An 8869-nucleotide genomic window follows, 5' to 3' on the forward strand; every position below is an offset into this window, starting at 1 on the left:
TTGTACCTCCCAAAATTAAATTACCTTTGCTAAGTATTTGTAAACCATGCAAATTTCTGAGAGACTCCAATACAGAAACCTTGCTTTGCAGACAATTCCCCAACTTTCTGCTGGTTCATAAATAAGTCCACAACAGCAGCTCCTAAACTGTAGTTCACAGCAAGCATCACATCCAGTGATCTGGTCCACGAAGTGATGCCACTTTTGTCACAGTTTTAAATAAGTAATGATGATAGTAAGGGTAGATGGTGGTTTGTGGAAAAGATGTGGCTTTGACATAGGTCTGGATTCCCTCCACCCCTGTACTTCCACATAAAACAGTCCCCCTGTCTGTGCTGATGAATGGATCTAAGGGACCTACAGCAGAAAGCAATGCTGGGTTTCATCCAGGAAGATATTTTCCAGAGACCTCAGGGATGTTCTTCCTCCGAATTTGGCTGGCACTTGCGTGCCAGTACACCCTGGCTGAACTGCAAATGAAAACGTCTTGATGGAACACACTGACAGGGAAAGCCTGCAGCAGTGTTTTGACCTGGCTTACTCAGAACATAAAAATTCATAATCATCACAGAGCATGCGGAATTCAACAAATCATCTCCAGAGTTAAAATGTCTAAGAAGGCATTATGGACGTCACAAACAAATTAACAGACATAATCAGCCAGATCATCAGCTGGTATAAGTTGGCAGAAATCCACAGCAGCAACATAAGTTTTATAAAGCTAACCTGAATTACACCATCTGAAAGACTCTGTTTATTTTTTCCGCCATTGTTCACATGAAATAACCTGGGTATCTTAAGCATTTCTTGGCTTTCTTTTTGGGTTTGTTTCCCCCTTCTCCTGCCCTCTCCCCCGCACTTTTTATTTTTGAATGAATTTTGGATTTATATACACAGACATGCAAATAAATTAAAGGGTCAATTCTCCATTCCATCTGCTCTACAGCAAACCATTTGTTGCTCTTTAAATGACAGCTGCTTGGCCCAGAAACAAGTTTGGCTGCCACTGTGCAACACACGTGTGCTGCTGGCACAGCAGCAGAAATCCCCAGCTCGGCACTGCCCTGCTCGCTCCCAATCAGCCCATGCCCTGGCGCAGCACCTCGCTCCCAGGGAACAGGGCTATAGGTCACTCAGGAGGGAACGGGCGGTTGTCACTGAAGAGTTCCCCTGGACAGGAAACATTTCCCGCTGTCGTTTGTTATTCATAGCAAGGACAAGAGGTCCTGCTCTAAAAACATGCTTTTGTGGCAAAATAAGAATAGCATAAGAATTGCCTTAAAATGTCTAGGACTAGTTCATTATTTCAGATTTATGAAACTTTCAAAGCTCTATGAAACTGTAGTGATGGTGCCCACAATAGGGGGCTTATCAAATTTCTGCATTAGGAGTTTGCAGCTAAATTTTATTAATTAAAATCATCTGCTCTCACCCTCTTGAATTAATAAAATGCATCTGGCATTCATTGCAATATTACAGGCCATGGTTGTTAGGAAAATATAGTTGCTAGGATACCTTCATAATTTCATCCTTGCGTTACACTGGTCTATCAATTGATGAAGAAACACTTGAGATACTTCTCAGTGCATCTACGCACAGTCTTCACGTTTGACTTCCCTTGTCTTGTGTGACACTTCTCTGTGCAGTCACCTTTGAGCCACATCGTGGGAAACAGTGGCCATATCAATTTGCAACTTATAGTAATGGAGCAACTCTTCCACTTGATATTTTCTCATCTTAGTTAAGATGAGAACAGAAAAACAGATATCTTTACATCCCATCTTACTCCAATGAATGGACCTGAAAAAATAATGCTTTTTCAGTGGCAATTTCACAAATGTATGCTATCCATTATCCATTTAAAACTTTTTATTGTACAACCTCAGCAGTATAATGCCTATTAAAAAATGAGATTCTGCAAAATTATATATTTCTCAAGGCAGTTATCTAATAAAGTACATGAGTTTTTCTCATTAGATACAAAGAAGCAGCCAAAGCTCTGGAAATAGTTGTCCCAGAACTGAATTTGTTTGAACATCTGATGCAATCTGATAGACTACAGTGGAAACTCACCTTGGATACACATGGTAAGCATTAGCCTCTGCAGGAACACAGGGCCTGTGCAACACAAACCTGCTGACACTTACAGTCTAAATGGAAATTAAGTAGGCAGCAGGCATTATACAGACTTTCTGGTATACTGAATTTCACAAGCAAAGCAGAGTGCACACCTTTTACATCATTTCCAGAGTGGGATTGGAAAGCTGGTAAATATTCCATCTGACCATCAGTCAGTGAACACTGAGAGACAGAGAATAAACAAAAACCATAGCTGCACTTCAAGCTGTTTTTTTAGCAGTTTGACCAAATATAGTGCCATGATCAAGTGAACAGACAGAGCAGCTGCTGACATTTTCAGACAGATCACCACATCTAAACAGCTGATCTATAAATAGTCTACTCACAGTATTGCAGCACATGGTGACCACACAGATGTGATCTTGCAAAGCAAGTACCAGAGACTGTACGCAGCTGTTTTTACTTGGTTAAAGCCTGTGTGGTCTTTCCCCAAGACAAAAAAATATGCTGTATTTTTTGAAAAAAAAAATAAAATTAAATCAGAAGTCCTACTGCATGGACTAACAGATTTTATACATTAAATAGTTAATTTTGTCCTGAATATGATCAGTGATTCAATAAGCAAATAAAGGATCTCAAAGAAACAAGCAAAGTAGTTTGCATAGAACATTAGGAAAATATTCCCACAGCACTCTAGAAATTTCACAAGATATTAATAATTTGACATGACTATTTATGATTTGTTGAACACACAAGCATGTTTAAGCAGACAGAAGGAACACCTACAACTGCCTGAGAAGCACTTGCTACATCCAAGAGCCTGACTTTTCAGGGTGCTTTGTGTTAAGAAGTAATGTTAAGAAGTAACTCTTGGCTCTCACTGAAACCCTGGGGAGCTGTGGAAGCTCAGAGCTTGCAAAAGATGTGCAGAGCTTTTTGAAGATGGTCGGCACTTAACAGCTCTGGGAACTATGGACCAAAATTTGGGTGACACCAATCTCTTCCTGGGAACCTTAAGAAAAATGGTTTCACTTTTCCCATGCTGTTCAGAAGCAGCTTTAACATCCTCTGCTTGGCTGTTTGCTGTGGAGGAAAAACAGCCTGACAAGAAGAGCCTCTGTGCTCAGAGCTCCAGCTGCAGTGTCATCAGGTCAGTGTTGTGCAGTGATCTGCTCCCTTCTGCCTGTGACTATCAGCCCATCAGCTTGTCTGTCATGAGCTGCACCTGAGGCGTCCCACAGCCTATGTCAGGGTATGAACATGCCTGCTGCATACCAGGAATGTGGACTGGTGGCTTCCCTCCTAAGATATGGCAGAGGAAAGTCACCAATCTCTGGGCTATCCCAGCCCAAAGCTCTGATCGTCCATACATCTGCACAGTCCTATCCTTCACTGCAGGTAGTACCAGCCTGTATACCCACTTTATATGGGCATGTAACAGTACTGGGGAGAAAGACAACATAATGCTCCATTGTCCATGATAAAAACTTCATTTGCTACCGACTGGCATGTCTGTTCATCTCCTAGATGATGAAGCCATGAGTAAAATATCTATATGATCTCAAGCAAGTACTGATTACATTTCCTGCAACGTAAATGAGCTGCACATATTTCACTTTCTTCCAAATATTCCACTTCTTCCACTGTTCTATATGTGCTCTTTATCCTATTTGTGTTAGGATATTGCCTTTCATTGTCACATTCTCCACCCTCCTGTTATTATCAACTCTTCTGCCCTTTGTTTATGTCGTGCCCATTCTTTTTTCATTAGGCCTTAATTATAGTCTGTGTCTATAGCTTTCTGCCTTTGGCTGTTTATAGAACTGGTTTTCTGCCTCTCTGTCATACACACACAACTCCTTCTTTAGATCTCAACTTCTATACAGTCATCACCTTTTGAAAGTGCAAAGCTGGACAATTAGTCATTGTAACAAGTTTTCCAATTCTGGAAGGTCACATTACAACTCTTGAACTTCAGTGGTTTAGATGTTTTGGGATGCAATGTGAAAAATGTCTTTGATCTTTTTATCGCCTTGGTAAACTTTTTATGGAGCAATCCATTTACCTAGTCCATTAGAGAGCTCAATAAAATATTCTGTGCACAAAAATAATGCGCTTCACCAATTATATATATATCTTTCCTCTGTAAAATTTACACTTCTATGCAAAAGTCTAAAATATTTTATGAATAAGAATTATTTCAACCTCAAAGCCCACCACTGCAGCAAATTAGTTGCTACCTTAATTTCTCGGTTCTTTTAATCCATGGTATTAAGCATCCAGTTTTGAAAGTCATGCCTCTCACTTATGAAAAATTAAGCCTTAGACCTGATAAGCGTGCAATTGCTGGAATTTCAAATACAAGTTTGCTACTTTTACATGAAACCAGTCAGCTCCAACTTATCTCTGGTGAGCTGTTACCCCATTTGTATGCCCACAAGGGCATCTGCAATTTCCACACACTCCATTCTAAAAGGCCAGACTTCGGAGATTAATGCAAACTCACATCACAAGCCAAAGATGGAACTGGAGTCACCAGTTTGGACTCCTCTTTTCCAGATTCAATATATACATTAAAAGCGTAAATATATATGTGATAGTGGCAGCATCATCTTCTCTCACATCCAAAATTATCTGGTTTTGAATTCCAGATGGCAGAAAGGAAATTACAGAACTCTGGACCCTGTTGATGATGGCCCCTTTGAACTAGCTCAGCTCCTTCTGCTTGTGCCACATCAGCAACATGAAGTAACTGCAAAGGCATCTTCAATGCTCAGGGAAGGTTCCTTCGAAGTCTGAGGAGCGTCTTCTCACAAAGTGAGAAGCTCAGAAACTGGATTATATCTTCTCAGAGTGTAGGAAAAAGTTGGATTTTGCTTCTCAGATGAGAACCTGGGTGAACCAGGGACTGCAAGGAGCAGTGTGGGTCCAACACAGAAGAAAATGTGCCATTCTTGTCACTACTATGACTAAGGGAAAGGTAGAGGTAGAGACTGGTACTAGCAGGAGGATCCACTCACCTTTAGCCCTTTCAGTAGTCACCACAGCCCTAGACATCCAGACCTGCTGGTGGCAGCACCCATGGCAGGTCTAGAAAAGGGGTCACAAAAGTCACAGCTATTTTACTGCCTCAACAATCATTTACTGTGGGCAGGTACCTCCTGGGTATCTGTGGCAAGTTTGATGTGCCCAGAAGGTCGATACAGACTCAGACAAATATCTGCTGACATCTTTGGAAGTTCATATTTAAATAATGCTAGTCCAGGGATTAAAGAATTTTAAGGTGGCACAAAACTATCACTGTCTTTGTTGTGCAGCAAGAATTATTTGTCCCAGCCCATGAATATTGATCTATTTTACTACCTCTTTGTCAGCCACTGAATGAGTTGGATACTTTTCTTCCTTTCTTCCCTGTCTCTCACTTTCTGCCAGTGCTCTACTATCATGCCACCACTCTCACCACAGGTTTGTTTTCCTCTCTTCACCTCTACATATTTGCTCTCCAGCTGGGCCTCCATGTCATGTCCCTCCCTCTGCCTACTGTCCCCCAGTGTCCTTTGAGCTCACCCAACCCTCCCAGGTGTGCAAGCACTGAGCATGCTGCAAGCTTTGCATACTTGGCTTTTCTGCCTGGTTTCAGTCTTGTGCTTGTCTGTCTGCCTTCTCTCTTGCTGCAATATTTTCCCTTACCTGAGGTTTCCCTATCCCCCTCCCTTCTTCTTCTCCCTGGAAGCTCAGTGCTGAAAGACCTTTTCCATGAGCCACCTTCATGCTAGAGGCAGCTGCAGGCATTGCCATTCACTTAGTTCACACTATACAACCCCTGCCTCTTTCCTCCTTCCCCCGCTACTGCAGCGTTTGACCTGTATTATAGAGAAGTGTTATGCTGCAAAAGAAAACATGGCGACACCAGCAGTCATTTAATCGATTGGGTAAGAGGATGAACTGCAATTATCTCATATGCTCAACTAATTTTAGGAGGCAGGGATTCTATAGCAAGCATGAGATCTGAGAGGTTCACAATATGTCACAGTATTAGTGACTTAGATACATGTAAGACTTTTATTGCCAATGCTTCCAGCATCACAAACTTTTATAACTGCAGATTTATTCATCAAACAAAGGGAAATAACCTAAAATAAATTATCCTTATTAAGCAAGATAACCTAACAGGTATAGTAATATCAGTGACCTGACTCTGCTATTTAAACCATGAAAAAGCTATGGTCCCGGAAAAACTAAACAATTTTCAGGCAATAGTAAGCAGCAGCATGACGCCATTAATTGAAAGCCTAGCTATGGTACTGCAGTACACATTGTAATCCTACTAGTCATCATGTAAAATTATTTTTATAAAATCAGAAAAATGTTTGAAAAGCTTAGAACCACAGTATACAATCTAAAATTACAGGGTGAAATTTTGCAATACTTCAGATACTACATAAATACAATTTTAAGACCTTCAAACTTGTCTCTGCATTATACTGGTGATGTAGGAATGGATGAACTCGTTGATTTCAGTGCTCAAATTCACATTCTCTGAAAACAGAAAATAAAGCTCAGGTTAAATCTAAGGAGATCATTCTCTGTTGCTGTACATATACAGTAAAATAGATTTATCTCCACTCCTCTTTGGTGACAATGTCCCTGTGGTAGATACAGGAATTGTTTACACTCAGAGATATCATCAGCATTTTATTTAATACAGAAAGAGTCTGAACTTTGTCAGTCCCTGCTGGGATCTACTCAGGTGAAAAATCTGGAGAAACATATCAGTATATATCAAATCAGTTAAACTGATTTTCACCTACACCTTCCCCTCCAACTCTGCCCAATACTACTAAAGTATTAATCATTAGATATTTGTATAAAATGTCAAGTACTGCAAGTGGCATTCCTAAAATGTGTTAAGACAACTAAACAAGTCTACAAACCTTATACTATGTCTGTATCTGATATAACAAGAAAAGTAGAGGAGTATATCTCAATATCTTTTCCATTAAATTGGAAGCTAGAGAGGTCAGAGTTGAAAAAAAATTCTGCTTCCCAAACTGCGTAGTGCACCTACAATACCATAGCATGAGGTGAGTGACAAGCGCTATTCTCAAGCATCACATTGCAAAAGCAATAGAGGGAGACTCATGGTTTTATACATATTATGTTCTAAACAAATATTTTATTTCCCAACTTAAGTAATGTCAATGCAAGCATTATTCATTCTGGAAGTCTGTTTAGATTTGCAGAAGTCATTGTTGATTCAGAATGGTGTACACTAAAATTTATTTTCTTTTTGTGCCTTGGTATGAATTCTTTCAGTATTATAATGTCTGCACATATATCTAGAAGAGTGGGAAGGCGCATAATGTGCCATCTTCTGAATTCAGAATCTAGGACATGAAAGGCTTGCTCAGTACAATGTTCCATGTCATACAGACCAGGACATACAGTCTAGGAGTTAACTCTGAAGCAGAAACATAGGTCAACATTTGCATGAGTACAGAGAACTGTGGCATGATCTAGCCCATTTCCTGGTCATGATCTCACTCCCGTCTTGAACACAGCCTCTCTCCACAAGCACACTCTCCCCCAGAAATGAGTTTTGGCCTTGGTCTTTGATCTTTTCTGACCTGGACAAAGTGCACCGATGATGACTGCCCTGTTAACATCTTCCTGAAGACAAACAGCAAGTTCTGTAACTCCATGGTTTGGTACCCATGATTTTGTGGTAAGGAATTAGGAATTTTACCCCAGTAGTATTGATACAGCATGAAGAAACAGTCTTTCAAAAGCCAGCAAAAGCCAGCAAAAGCTATCTAGCTCTACTCTCACTCAGTTTCTCCCTGCTGGGTTCCCCACATCAAACCTCTTCACAGTTCTCTTCACAGCTATGGATTTATAGAGTTTGAGTCTGACAACGTGGCCAAGATTGTTGCAGACGCAATGTTTTCCAAAAGACTGCTGAAGTGTCAGGTCATAGCTCCTGAAATGATCCATGAAAACCTCTTCAAAAACAGCAACAAGATATTCCGGAAGCTGTCCCAGCCCGCGGTCAGGCGGTACAATAGGATACGTTCACTCGTTCAGAAGGCAAAGATGACAAAGTGGTTGCTGCGGAAAGAAAAACTCCTACAGAAGAGGCTGGCTGAAAAGGGGCTCAATTACAACTTCCCAGGATTTGCTGCACAGGACTGTTCCTTAAAGAGAAAGAAAGTTAAAACATCCAAGGAATCAGACGTGGACATTACTTTGAGCAGCCAGGATCCTACTCCAGTCTGTACTCCAACAGTGCTTGAGCGCCAGAGAGCTGCTCAGGTGGACGGTGATGGGGAGGACAATGAAATAACTCTCAAACTGCCCCCTGCCAGTACTAAGAATAGTGTGCCGAGAACAAAGAAGTAGCCAAGAAAAAGACCAAACCTGAAGAAACAGAAATAGACTTAAATTTGGGTGGCTGTAGCCATATTTTTTCTCAGCTCAAAGTGGTTGAGTTGGTGTTTCTAAAGGTTTTGCTGCCCTGGTTTGGTTTGTCTCGACTAGATTGTTTACATCTTTCCTAGGCAAGGGATCCATTTACAAGTCCTCTCCCTTCTGTTTATCCATCATCAGAGCCATGGTCTCCTCTGACTTTGAAGATGTTTTTGACTTTGTGCTCACAAGTGCCCATGCTGTTACATGCCTACAGTTGTGCCAGAACCTTCAGCTAATTCTGTAACTTGTCTGTAGCACTTGCTCTATTGAAACAATTTGAGGCTATCCAGGCAGAGCTTGCTGATGCAGGCTCTATCTTACA

General features: G+C 40.9%; 1 pseudogene across 1 annotated transcript; it reads left to right on the plus strand.

Annotated features, from left to right (window-relative positions):
• Positions 1-7158: 7158 nt before the first annotated feature.
• LOC308217023 (MKI67 FHA domain-interacting nucleolar phosphoprotein-like pseudogene) lies at positions 7159-8514 on the plus strand (annotated as a pseudogene). Its single transcript has 2 exons — positions 7159-7163; positions 7965-8514. The product of its transcript is annotated as an MKI67 FHA domain-interacting nucleolar phosphoprotein-like pseudogene (transcript).
• Positions 8515-8869: the final 355 nt, after the last annotated feature.

The sequence above is a fragment of the Psittacula echo genome, assembly GCF_963264785.1.
Source record: "Psittacula echo genome assembly, chromosome: 2".
Taxonomy (NCBI): domain Eukaryota; kingdom Metazoa; phylum Chordata; class Aves; order Psittaciformes; family Psittacidae; genus Psittacula; species Psittacula echo.